The 11,473-nt window shown below is 35.4% G+C and overlaps 1 pseudogene; it reads left to right on the top strand.

Annotated features, from left to right (window-relative positions):
• Positions 1-556: 556 nt before the first annotated feature.
• On the top strand, positions 557-2,096 carry LOC110646063 (G-type lectin S-receptor-like serine/threonine-protein kinase At1g61360; annotated as a pseudogene).
• Positions 2,097-11,473: the final 9,377 nt, after the last annotated feature.

Here is an 11,473-nt window from a genome sequence, read left to right as displayed (position 1 = left end):
TTTGTCTAAAAATTGAATTGATCAAGTAATTGATAGTAGACGTATAGTTATATATAGAGCCTTTGTATTATTGAAGAAAATTAATTTTACATCAAGAGTTTATAATTAGGTATTTATACATACTTCTTAATTGTTAGAATAAATTTTAAATGTAAATAAATTTTTAAAATAAAATAAATCAAATGCGAAGATTCATTCAAAGTAGAACTTTGAATGTTCCAAATTTTAATATTCGCGGTCCCCGGTAGCTATGGTGATACCTTTGGTCAATCAATTTAATTGTCTCAAAAATTTTAAAAATATTAGGATTTGATAATAACACGGTAATTAATTTCAAAAAATTCTAATCTTTTGCACCAGCTTGGGTCACAATGTCTCCATCTTGATTGGTTTTCTCTACTGTCTGGTAAGAATCATCTTACATCCTTGGTCTAATTCACTTGACTTTGCAACAATCTTCCATTTGATTCGTCTTCACTTCCTCCTTTTACACGCTCTATGTGGGGAAGACTTTGATTCCTTGAAAGTTGACCTCTACTCTCAGCTGAAGCTGCCTCCTCCCATCAATATCAATCATTTCTTGGATAATTGAATTCATCTCGATCTTGTTGTTTGTATTCTCATCATGTCATTGAAGATGGTAATAGCATTTTGGGAACCAGATGGGTAGAAGAAGAGAGTTCTTTGTGAAAGTTGGATTTTTGAGCTTCTTCTTGTTTAGTTTTTTCCCATTTGCTTATTGTTCTGTAATTTATAACATAACTGCAACTAAACCACTCTCGCCAGAACAAACTCTTAACTCACCTCGCCAACTATTTGAGTTGGGTTTCTTTACTCCTAATAACAATTCCCATAATCAATATGTGGGAATATGGTTTAAGGAAGTTTCTCCTAAGACTGTGATTTGGGTGGCTAACAGAGAGAAGCCAGTTGCAAACTCCTCGTCAAGTCTCACAATTGGCAGCGATGGGAATCTGAGGCTTGTTGATGGGCAGCCGAACACTATCTGGTCAACCAATGTTTCCGGCCAATCGAATGGTTCAATTGTTGTACTTTCAGATGAGGGAAAGTTGGTTTTGAACAGTATAACAGGAGAGAAAATATGGGATAGCTCTCAGCATCCTACCGATTCTCTCTTTCCAGGCTCATGGTTGGTCTACAATGACACATCTGGGGAGAGACTTACTGTTACTTCCTGGAAAAGTGACCATGATCCATCTGTCGGGGATTTTACTGTTGGTGTGCCGCCGCAGACACCTCCACAAGCCTTTGTTTGGAAGGCATCAAAACCCCATTGGAGAAGTGGGCAGTGGGACAAATCAATGTTTATTGGGACACCAGAAATGGAAGCTGATTATCAAAGTGGAGTCATATTCGTAGAAGATATTCAGCCGGGGAGTATTTATCTCGCCTTAAGTATACTCAGGAACTGCAGTTATTCAATGCTTATTATTTCACCAACAGGAGTTTTGAGGTTCGTTTTTTGGGTGGAAGCAAGGTATGCTAAATGGGAGGCACCCGTTGCTCCCTGTGAAGTTTATGGAGCTTGTGGACCTTTCGGGGTTTGCGATAGATATGAAGCAAATCTAACTTGTAGATGTTTAAAAGGATTTGTGCCAAAGTCAGATGAGGAATGGAGCAAAGGAAACTGGACAGGAGGGTGTCTGAGGCGTACCGAATTAAGTTGCAGGGGAAACACAAGTTCCATTAACACACAAGGAGGAAAACCAGATAGATTCTTGAAGATTGGTGGTTTAAACTTCCAGATTTGTCTGAATTCTTGAAGGTATCTGATGAAATTGAGTGCCACCAGCGCTGCTTGAATAACTGTTCCTGCTCAGGTTATGCATATGTAAATCGGATTGGGTGTTTGGTTTGGACAGGAAACCTTCTGGATATGCATGAGTTACCCGATGGTGGAAAAGATCTTAATCTCCGCCTTGCACACATAGAATTGGATGAAAGTAGTTATACTTGAGCAACTTCTGTTAGGATTTTTGTTGCCTCCACGATCCATCTGATAATAATTGTTGTTATCTTTTTAGGTGATCAGAAGACTAAAGAAAATATCATTATCAGCGTTGTTACTGTTTCAAGTGTCGCTTTCGTTGATTTGATTTATGGCTTCAGGAAGTGGAGAGCCAACCGAAGGGCCATAAAGCCAATCTCAGAAAAAGTATATCATTAAACTGTGACCTTGGGTATAAATAACCCTTACAAGATAAGGTTTGTTATGATACAGCTATTGTAACAACACTTAACGTTTATCTCTACAAAAATACACCTCTATCTAATACACCCTCTCAAGTTGAACTATCGATATGGGAAGATAGTCAACTTGGTTCGTAATTGCTGAAAACGCAGTTTAGTCAACGGCTTTGTTAAAACATCAGCGATTTGATCCTTTGTAGAGATGTATCGAACCTGAATATCATTAGACTGAACTTTATCACGAACAAAATGTACATCTATCTGCACATGTTTCATTCTGCTGTGATAAACTGGATTTACCGTAAGGTTTGTAGCACCCAAGTTATCACTCCAAAGAACAGGGATTTTAGTTTGTACCCCCAATTCTTGTAGCAAGTTTCGAATCCAAAGTACCTCAGAAGTTGTGTTTGCAATGGCACGGTATTCTGCTTCGGTTGATGAACGCGAAACACTTTGCTGTTTATTGGACGCCCAGGAGACTAGATTCCGGCCAAGATAAATAGCAAATCCAGTCGTAGACTTGCGATCCTCTATGCTGCCCGCCCAATCAGAATCACTATATGCAGAGATTTCATAAACAGATGATGGTCGAAGAAGTAGGCCATATTCAGCTGTTCCCTGTAAATAACGAAGTACACGCTTCACCGCTTGCCAATGTTCCTCAGTTGGTCGATGCATATACTGTGCTAATCTATTTACTGTAAATGAAATCTCAGGCCGAGTGAAGAGAAGATACAATAAGCTGCCAATGGTACTTCGGTATAGCGTGGGATCTCCAAAACCAGAAGAAGAACATTGTAATCTGGAACTTGGTGCTTGCGGTGTAGTAACAGATTTGGAGTTTTCCATTTTGCATTTCTTCAATAAATCCAGAATATATTTTTGTTGAGTCAAGAGTAACGAACCATTCTGCCAATGCGCCTGTATTCCCAGGAAATAGTGTAGACGTCCCAAGTCTTTGAGCAAAAATTTCGACCTCAAGTGCTGCTGCAACTCCTTTTCCAACATTTCACTAGTTCCCGTCATGACCAAATCATCAACATATGTCAAGCAATAAAGCACATCACTGCCTCGCCGAAAAATAAATAGAGAGGTATCAAGCTTGGACTGCACGAAGCCAAAGTGAAGAAGAGCTTCTTTAAGACAGCTATTCCATTGACGCGGCGCTTGTTTTAAACCATACAGTGACCGTCGAAGTCTGCAAACATGGTTTGGCTTTGTATCATCAATAAAGCCTGGAGGCTGTTGCATGTAGACCGGTTCGTCTAATTGACCATGTAAAAAGGCATTAGAAACATCATATTGTTTAACAAACCATTTTTGAGAGACTGCAAGACTCAAGATCAATCTAACTGTCACTGGTTTAACAACTGGTGAGAAAGTTTCACCAAAATCTACACCAGGTCGTTGGTGAAACCCCTTTGCAACAAGCCGTGCCTTGTAGCGTTCCAAAGAACCATCTGAATTTTCCTTGACTTTAAACACCCATTTGCAGCCGATTACATTAGCATGTGGTGGTTTTTCAACAAGCTCCCAAGTCCCAAGCTGAATTAATGAGTTAATCTCATTATCAAGTGCCTCACGCCATTCTTTAAAGCGCTTTGCTTCTGTAACTGTGGCAGGTTGTAGAGGTGGTGTAATTGCTGACAATGTCCTGGGCTTTGAATGACCTGTCTTTGACCTTGTAAGCATAGGATGAGTATTCCCCAGTGGTGCAGGTAGAGGAAGAACTATAACCGACTGATCTGGTTGTACCATTGGAGACAGTTGCGTGTCTGACAAATTCGAAATAGGAGCAGGTAGGGGCTCTGAGTCTGAACCCGATGCAACAGAAATAATCTCAGTATTAGAAACAACATTCGGTTCACGTTGAGAAGACACTTTTGGAAGTAAATGTACTGGTGGTGGCCCAAGAATACCGCGGCTTGAGTGCACAGATTCAGGAACATTATTATCCTGTACTTTAAGAGATTTAAAAGGAAAATTATGCTCATCAAATACCACATGTCTGGATATATACAACCGTTTTGCCAAAAAATCATAGCACTTGTACCCCTTGTGCACCAAACTGTAGCCAAGAAAAATACATGGTGAAGACCTATTTTCCAGCTTATGTTTATTGTACGGACGCAAATAAGGATAGCAAAGACATCCAAAAGTACGAAGACTGGACAAATCAGGCAAAGCTCCAAACAATTTTTCATAAGGCGATTTATGTATTAAAGGAGTTACTATCCTATTAATCACATAAGTTGCAGTTTCAAAAGCAAAATCCCAGTAATCCAATGGTAAAGTAGCAAAATTCAACATAGCCAAACCAGTTTCCACAATGTGCCTATGCTTGCGCTCAGCACAACCATTTTGCTGTGGCGTATAAGGACAAGACAAACGCAGTGAAATCCCATTACCAGCCAAGTATGTAGCAAGAGACCGAAATTCGGCTCCCCAATCACATTGAAACATTTTTATTTTGCGATCAAAGAAAGTCTCAACAAATTTTCGAAACTTAATAAATGTAGACAGTACATCAGATTTTCGTTTGAGACAATATAACCATGAATATTTGCTGAAATGATCATAAAAAAGAACATAATAACGATTACCATTAATAGAAGGAACAGGGGAAGGACCCCATACATCAGAACAAATAAGTTCAAGTGGAGCAGACGCATTAAAAGTAGACAATGAAAATGGTAAACGATGTGATTTACTAACACAGCAAGATGAACATAGTTCTTTTTTATTGGAAGAAAAAATAATTTTATTATGCTTCAAGGTTGATAAAACAGCTCCATCATGAGCATGACCAAAGTAGAATGCCAAGACCGGAAAGAAATATGATGCATAGCAGCAGTCGGAAGACTAGATGCTGAAAGTTTATAAAGACCTTGTTCAACTGGGCTTTTGTGAAGAACCTTCCTCGTGGGGATATCCTTGATAAGAAAACAGTCAGGAAAGAACTCAAGTGAGACTTGATTATCATTTGTAAAATTTAGAACGGACAGCAAACTAAATGGAGATTGAGCAGAAAACAAAATATTGTTCAAACGAAAATCATGATTATTGTTCAATATTGTACTGCCTACATGTGAGATGGGAATTGTATTACCATTGCTTACTGTAACTTCATCTGGTCCTGTATATTCAGAATCAATCGTCAAGTTTCCAAGAGATCCTGTAAGATGGTGTGTAGCACCAGTATCAACAATCCAAGGCTGTGGCTGTGCACGATATCCCTGTGAACCTGAAGCAGCATTCCAAGCGTGAGCCGAACCAACAGGAACCGAAACTGTATGATAAGCTTGTGGTGGTGGCAAAACCGTTCGGCGTTGACTTGGACATTGTCTGGCAATATGACCCGAACCATTACAGTTATAACAAGTAGCAGAACTGAAAAACTGACCCTGAGATTGCTGTGGTTGAACAGTAGGCGTCTGATAATTCTGAAACCGACCACCACTCTTACCGCCTCGATTACCTCGACCACCACGCCTTCCACGACCATTCGAATTAGAAAACCCCATCGCAGGTTGCTGATTACGCGTTGTAAGCAACGCAGTCATTGGAGAACTAGAATTTTCATATTTTTTCTGCTGCAATTCTTCAGACAACAATAAACCATACAATTCGTCATAAGAGGGCATCTGCAGTTTCGCTTCAATGGAACGCACAAAAGGACGATAGTCCTGTCCCAACCCATCAAGAATCGCTCCAACAAGATCATCACTTGAAATCGGATTATTAAGTGCAAGAAGTTGATTACTAAGGGATTTTGCTCGCTGCATATAGACTTCAATCGAGTCTGTATTACGTTCCAAATGATGAATTGCGTGTTTTAAATGACGCACCTGGGCAGTATTCCCAGCCGCAAAACTCTGCTCTAATCGCATCCAAATCTCCAATGCAGATGTAGCACCAACTGAACTCGATAACAAAGATTCAGAAAGAGAAGCGTGAATCCAACTCATGACGATCTGATCCTCACGAAACCAGATAGTATAAGCTGGATTGGGATTAGAATCAGGCAGGGTAGGATTTGGTGGAACATAATTTTTGTCGATATGTTTATCAAGATTATAGCCACGCAATAATGGTAGCATCTGTGTCTTCCAAATAACATAATTGAGAGGAGTAAGCTTAACATGAATCTGATTGGAAACATTGGGAATAGTAGTCAAAGAATTTGAGATAATCGAAGAAGAAGAAGAAGAAGAAATAACAGCAGGAGAAGGAGACTCATCAAGAGCAGACTCTGTAGACATGATGAAAAACGAAAAAGAAAGAAAGAATTAACAAGAAAGGTGTTTAAACCCTAGGAGGGCTCTGATACCATAAAGCCAATCTCAGAAAAGGTATATCATTAAACTGTGACCTTGGGTATAAATAACCCTTACAAGATAAGGTTTGTTATGATACAGCTATTGTAACAACACTTAACGTTTATCTCTACAAAAATACACCTCTATCTAATAGGCCAGAACAAATGGTAAGAAACTGGAAGCTGCTACTTTGCTGATGTTAGTTGAACTAGACATGACTTGAACTGAATGTTATGGTTACTTATTGATATTAAAGAACCCCAAACCCAATGCTTTTGATTTGGCAGCTGCAGTTGACACTTCAAGAGGAAATTCACGACCAATCATGTGGAGAAGCCCTTTAGAAGATAAAGATTCAATAGAGTTGCCATTGTTTGACTTCGATAGCATATTAGTTGCGACCAACAACTTTGACTTGGAGAACAAACTCGGGCAAGGAGGCTACGGTCCAGTTTATAAGGTGAGTGCTTGCAATTTTTTCCCAAGGCAAAAATGTTTCACAACACTGAAGAAGTTAAAACATCCATTAAGGATTAATTAGTTGGGATCTTATAGGGAACCCTGCAAGGTGGGAAGGATGTGGCGATTAAAAGACTTTCTAGTAGCTCTAGTCAAGGCATAGTAGAGTTCAGGAATGAAATGATGTGGATCTCCAAACTCTAACACAGAAATCTTGTCAGACTCTTAGGTTGCTGCATTGAAAGATAAGAAAAAATACTAATTTATGAGTATATGGCCAACAAAAGCTTAGACACTTATCCATTTGGTTGGTTTTAGCATAATTTCAAATATTTTTTGTTGATTTCTTGTAATTATTCTGTAATGTGATGCATGGAAGTGGAACTTACAATATCCTTGAAATTTTTCTGTACATTGATCAAACCCAACAAGAAAGATAGAGCTTGATTGGAGTAGACGCTTTAACATTATAATCAGAGTCACTCGAGCACTTTTTTATCTCTAGCGTGATTCTTGTTTAAGGGTCATACATAATAATTAGAAGATGAGCAATATTCTTTTAGACGAGAAGAAGAATTCAAAAATATCAGATTTTGGATTGGCAAGGATTTTTGAAGGCACACAAGATCTAGGAAGCACTCACAGAGTTGTAGGAACAATGTAAGCAATTTATCTTACCAAAAACTTGAAATGTATATATATATATATATATATATATATATATATATATATATATATATATATATATATATATATATATATATATATATATATATCAAGCAAATCAATGTTGAGAGAAAAAGAAATAACATTTGCCATATTAGAAAATGTTTCTACTTTTCAAGAACATCCACCAAGAAAACCAAAAATACAAGTACTAAATACTGTGATTCTTCTATCAAATACAGATGTTATATGGCTTCAGAATATCTGTTGGGTGGTATATTTTCAGAGAAATCTGATGTGTTTAGCTTTGGAGTCTTGACTTTGGAAATTGTTAGTGGCAAGAAGGTTAATAGCAACCAATATGATGAACAACACATGAGTCTTCTAACTTATGTAAGATCAGTATTAAGAATCATCTCAATATGGTCTTTTTTTTTTTTTTAAAGAACTTGAAATTTGATGTGTCCCAACCGCAAGTGCACGGGTCGTTCAAGTAGTATAGAAAAAGATATCGTTCCCACGAGGAGTTGTGTTAATGATTGAATTTTTGATATAAAATAAAATATGTTAAAATTGTATTTTAATCAAATTAATAAAAGAAATTTATGAATTTGAAGCATAAGGTATGAAAATGCAAAACTAAATTTAAACAATGACTAATTTAATAATTTGCAAAATAAAGAAATTGATAATAATGAAAATTAATAAAATGAGATTAAACTAAACACTCAAAAGTAAAATTTCAAGCAATAATTGATGAAAGACGATTCTGGAGTTAAGGGTTCATATTTAAGTCATTTTGGGATTTTTCCTAGCTAGCCCAATCCATGAAATTTATGGGTTTAAAGGAGATTAATTCTAAAATCCTTTGAAAACTCTTTTGAGTGAGACAAAGCGTGCCTTAATTAACTTAATCCTACTTTCGTGGAGTTAAAATTAACCAAGACCCATTAGGTTCTTTAATCAATCTATTAAAACCCTCTTAACCCTTAGTCTATTTCTAGATCTAAGTTAATTAAGTCCAATTTCTTGATTAACTATCACTTGGTTTTCTCCTTTCGGTGCTTCAACCAAGGATTAAGAACATAACTTAATGGGGCTCTTCATTAAGCATGTGAATAAGCACACAAGAAATGGATTAAACCTCATAAATTCATTAAATTGGGACTAACTCAGTTCAAATCCACAAAAATAACTAAATATTACATCCCTTACTCCAGAATCAAAGTAAAACTACTCACTACCCATAATGTTTACAAGATATTCTTAGTTTGTATGGAAATAAAGCTTTAATCTAAGCTAGGAAATAAGAAACTAAACACTAGAAATGTAGGAAAAATGTAAGAAAAGAAAGAAATCTCCAAATCTGGTTGGAAATGGTGTGGAAAATGATTGTGTCTCTTCAGCTGCTCCTCTTTCTCCTCTTCCTTTCCTTTTTCTGCTCCTTTTTTAGTCCTCCCCCTCTCTAAAATGGGAAATGAGACTATTTATAGCATTTTCTGACATGGAGCCCTAAAATGGTGTGTTTTAGGAGAAATTTTCTGAGGGAATCTTCTGCCAGCTCATTAATGAAACCTTTGTGGGACTGCATAAGTGGACTGCATAAGTTATGCAGTCCCTTATGCAGTTTTCGGCTATTTTTGGTTCACTTATGCAAAACTGCATGACTTGGCGCATAGGTTATGCACATTTCCGTGAGATTGCATAAGGGAGGCGTGAATCTGCATAAGCTATGCACTCTCCTTATGCACAATTCGGCAGGTGTTGGAACAGTGTTTCTTCTCCTCATGCGGATCCGCATAGCTTATGCGGCAAGTTATGTGCAATTTTGTCAAAGCATATTTCCACTTGAAAACTTATTTTTGACATCTTTGGCTGTAGAAGTCACTCCTCAATGGCAAAATTTCTTTTCAGTCCTTCAAAAACACCATTTTTCCTACAAAACAAAGTAAAAATTATAAATTAATCCAAAATTGACAATTATGAAAAACTAACTAAATAACTAATGAAATTAGCTAAAAGTAACTAATAATCAAATAAAATGGCTATGAAATTAAACCTAAATGATTATGCAAAATGTATGCATCAAAATTTCATAAGAAAAATAATACAAATTGTTGTAGGCATGGACATTGTGGTCCGAAAGCAAGGGTATACAAATGATAGATGAAGCATTGGCAGACTCATTTTCATCATCAGGAGTAAGCAAATGTGTAAATGTTGGACTTCTATGCGTACAGGATAATGCTGCTGATAGACCAACCATGTCGGCCATAGTTTCTATGCTGACTAGTGAAAAATCAAAGCTTCCTGAACCAAAACAGCCCACATTTATGTTTCAAAGCGTCTCCAACAATAACCATTTTCAATCACAAAGCAAATCTACATGGTCTGTAAATAATGTCACCGAATCAATCATCGAACCCTGATAAAATTAATTGTAGCAGAAATAAACCATTAAATAAAAGAAAAAAAAAAGATTCAGCTTAGTGGTAATAACTAGGGGTGTCAATTTCGGTTTAGTTCGAGTTTTGCTTAGAAATAGGAACCAAACCAAAATTTCGATTTGGTTAGGCTCTTCATTGTTTTGATACCGGTTCAGTACAGTTCTCAGTTTTTTTGTTCTAGTTCGATTCGGTATGATTCCCATTTGATTCTCGATTCTTAAAACAATTTTATATAGTTATTTTCTTAAAAAGTCATACTTGATTAGCATTTAAGTTTTAAATTGGGTTATTAATACACAATATATCATATCATATATCTTTTAGTTATACCTAATTATATAATCTTTAATTATAAGGTGCATGAAAATTTATGATTAAATATATTATATAATATAATAATATAAGTATATCATATAATATACATTTTAACTATTTATTAATCATATAACATTTAACTATAAGATATAAATATAATTAACAATTATAAGGTAATTTAATGTATTTATAAATAAAATTATTAAGAAAATATAGAAAAATAAATATAATATTAGATTGTATTTAGTTCATAATTATATATATACATATATAAATATATATAATTATATTAAAAGTATATTATACATCTAAAAAAACATAAAAAAAACATATGTATAAATTTGGTTCTTAGTTCGGTTCTGGTTCAGTTCTTAATGAACAACTAGAACTGAAACAAAGTATCCAAATAAATTCGGTTTGGTACGGTTCTTATCGGTACGGTACTGTTCTTCGGTTTGGTTCGGTTCTCCCAAGAACTACGAACATTCCTAGTAATAACATCATTTATAGAATAATAAGGTATATCAAAATTGAGTTTCAATCAGAGTTAAATTAAAAATAAATAAATTAAAAAAAACCTCTAATTCACCATTCACTGATTGTAACATTTTTTTTTTTTTATAAACGCTGATTGTAACATTGACTCTTAGAGTATCATTAAATCTTTATGGAAATTATTTTCCATGCTCAAAGCATTGTATGAATGTGATATTTTGAATTTTGTTAATTAATATTACGTGAAATTGAATGATTTATGTCTTAGCTAGATGCTACTCTTGGGAATATATTTTCTAAATATTTTGGATTTAGGGTTTTAAATTTCTTTCAAATAATTAATTAGTTATATATTTCCATGAAATAATTTATTACATTTTACAGAACAAATTGCCCTAAAAAAATTTTTTCATGAACAAAATTTTAACTAATTATTTAAATTAAATCTAATGCTTGATATTAATAAAAAAATATATTTAATTAACACATGTCAATAATTAATTAATTTGTACAATTTATCCGATTAAGTGGAGTATTAGGCCTATAATTGTAATCATTCAT

Source organism: Hevea brasiliensis, chromosome 11, assembly GCF_030052815.1.
Source record: "Hevea brasiliensis isolate MT/VB/25A 57/8 chromosome 11, ASM3005281v1, whole genome shotgun sequence".
In the NCBI taxonomy this organism is placed as follows: Eukaryota; Viridiplantae; Streptophyta; class Magnoliopsida; order Malpighiales; family Euphorbiaceae; genus Hevea; species Hevea brasiliensis.
The sequence above is the reverse complement of the archived record's forward strand: the minus strand, read 5'-3'. Positions and strand labels throughout refer to the sequence as shown.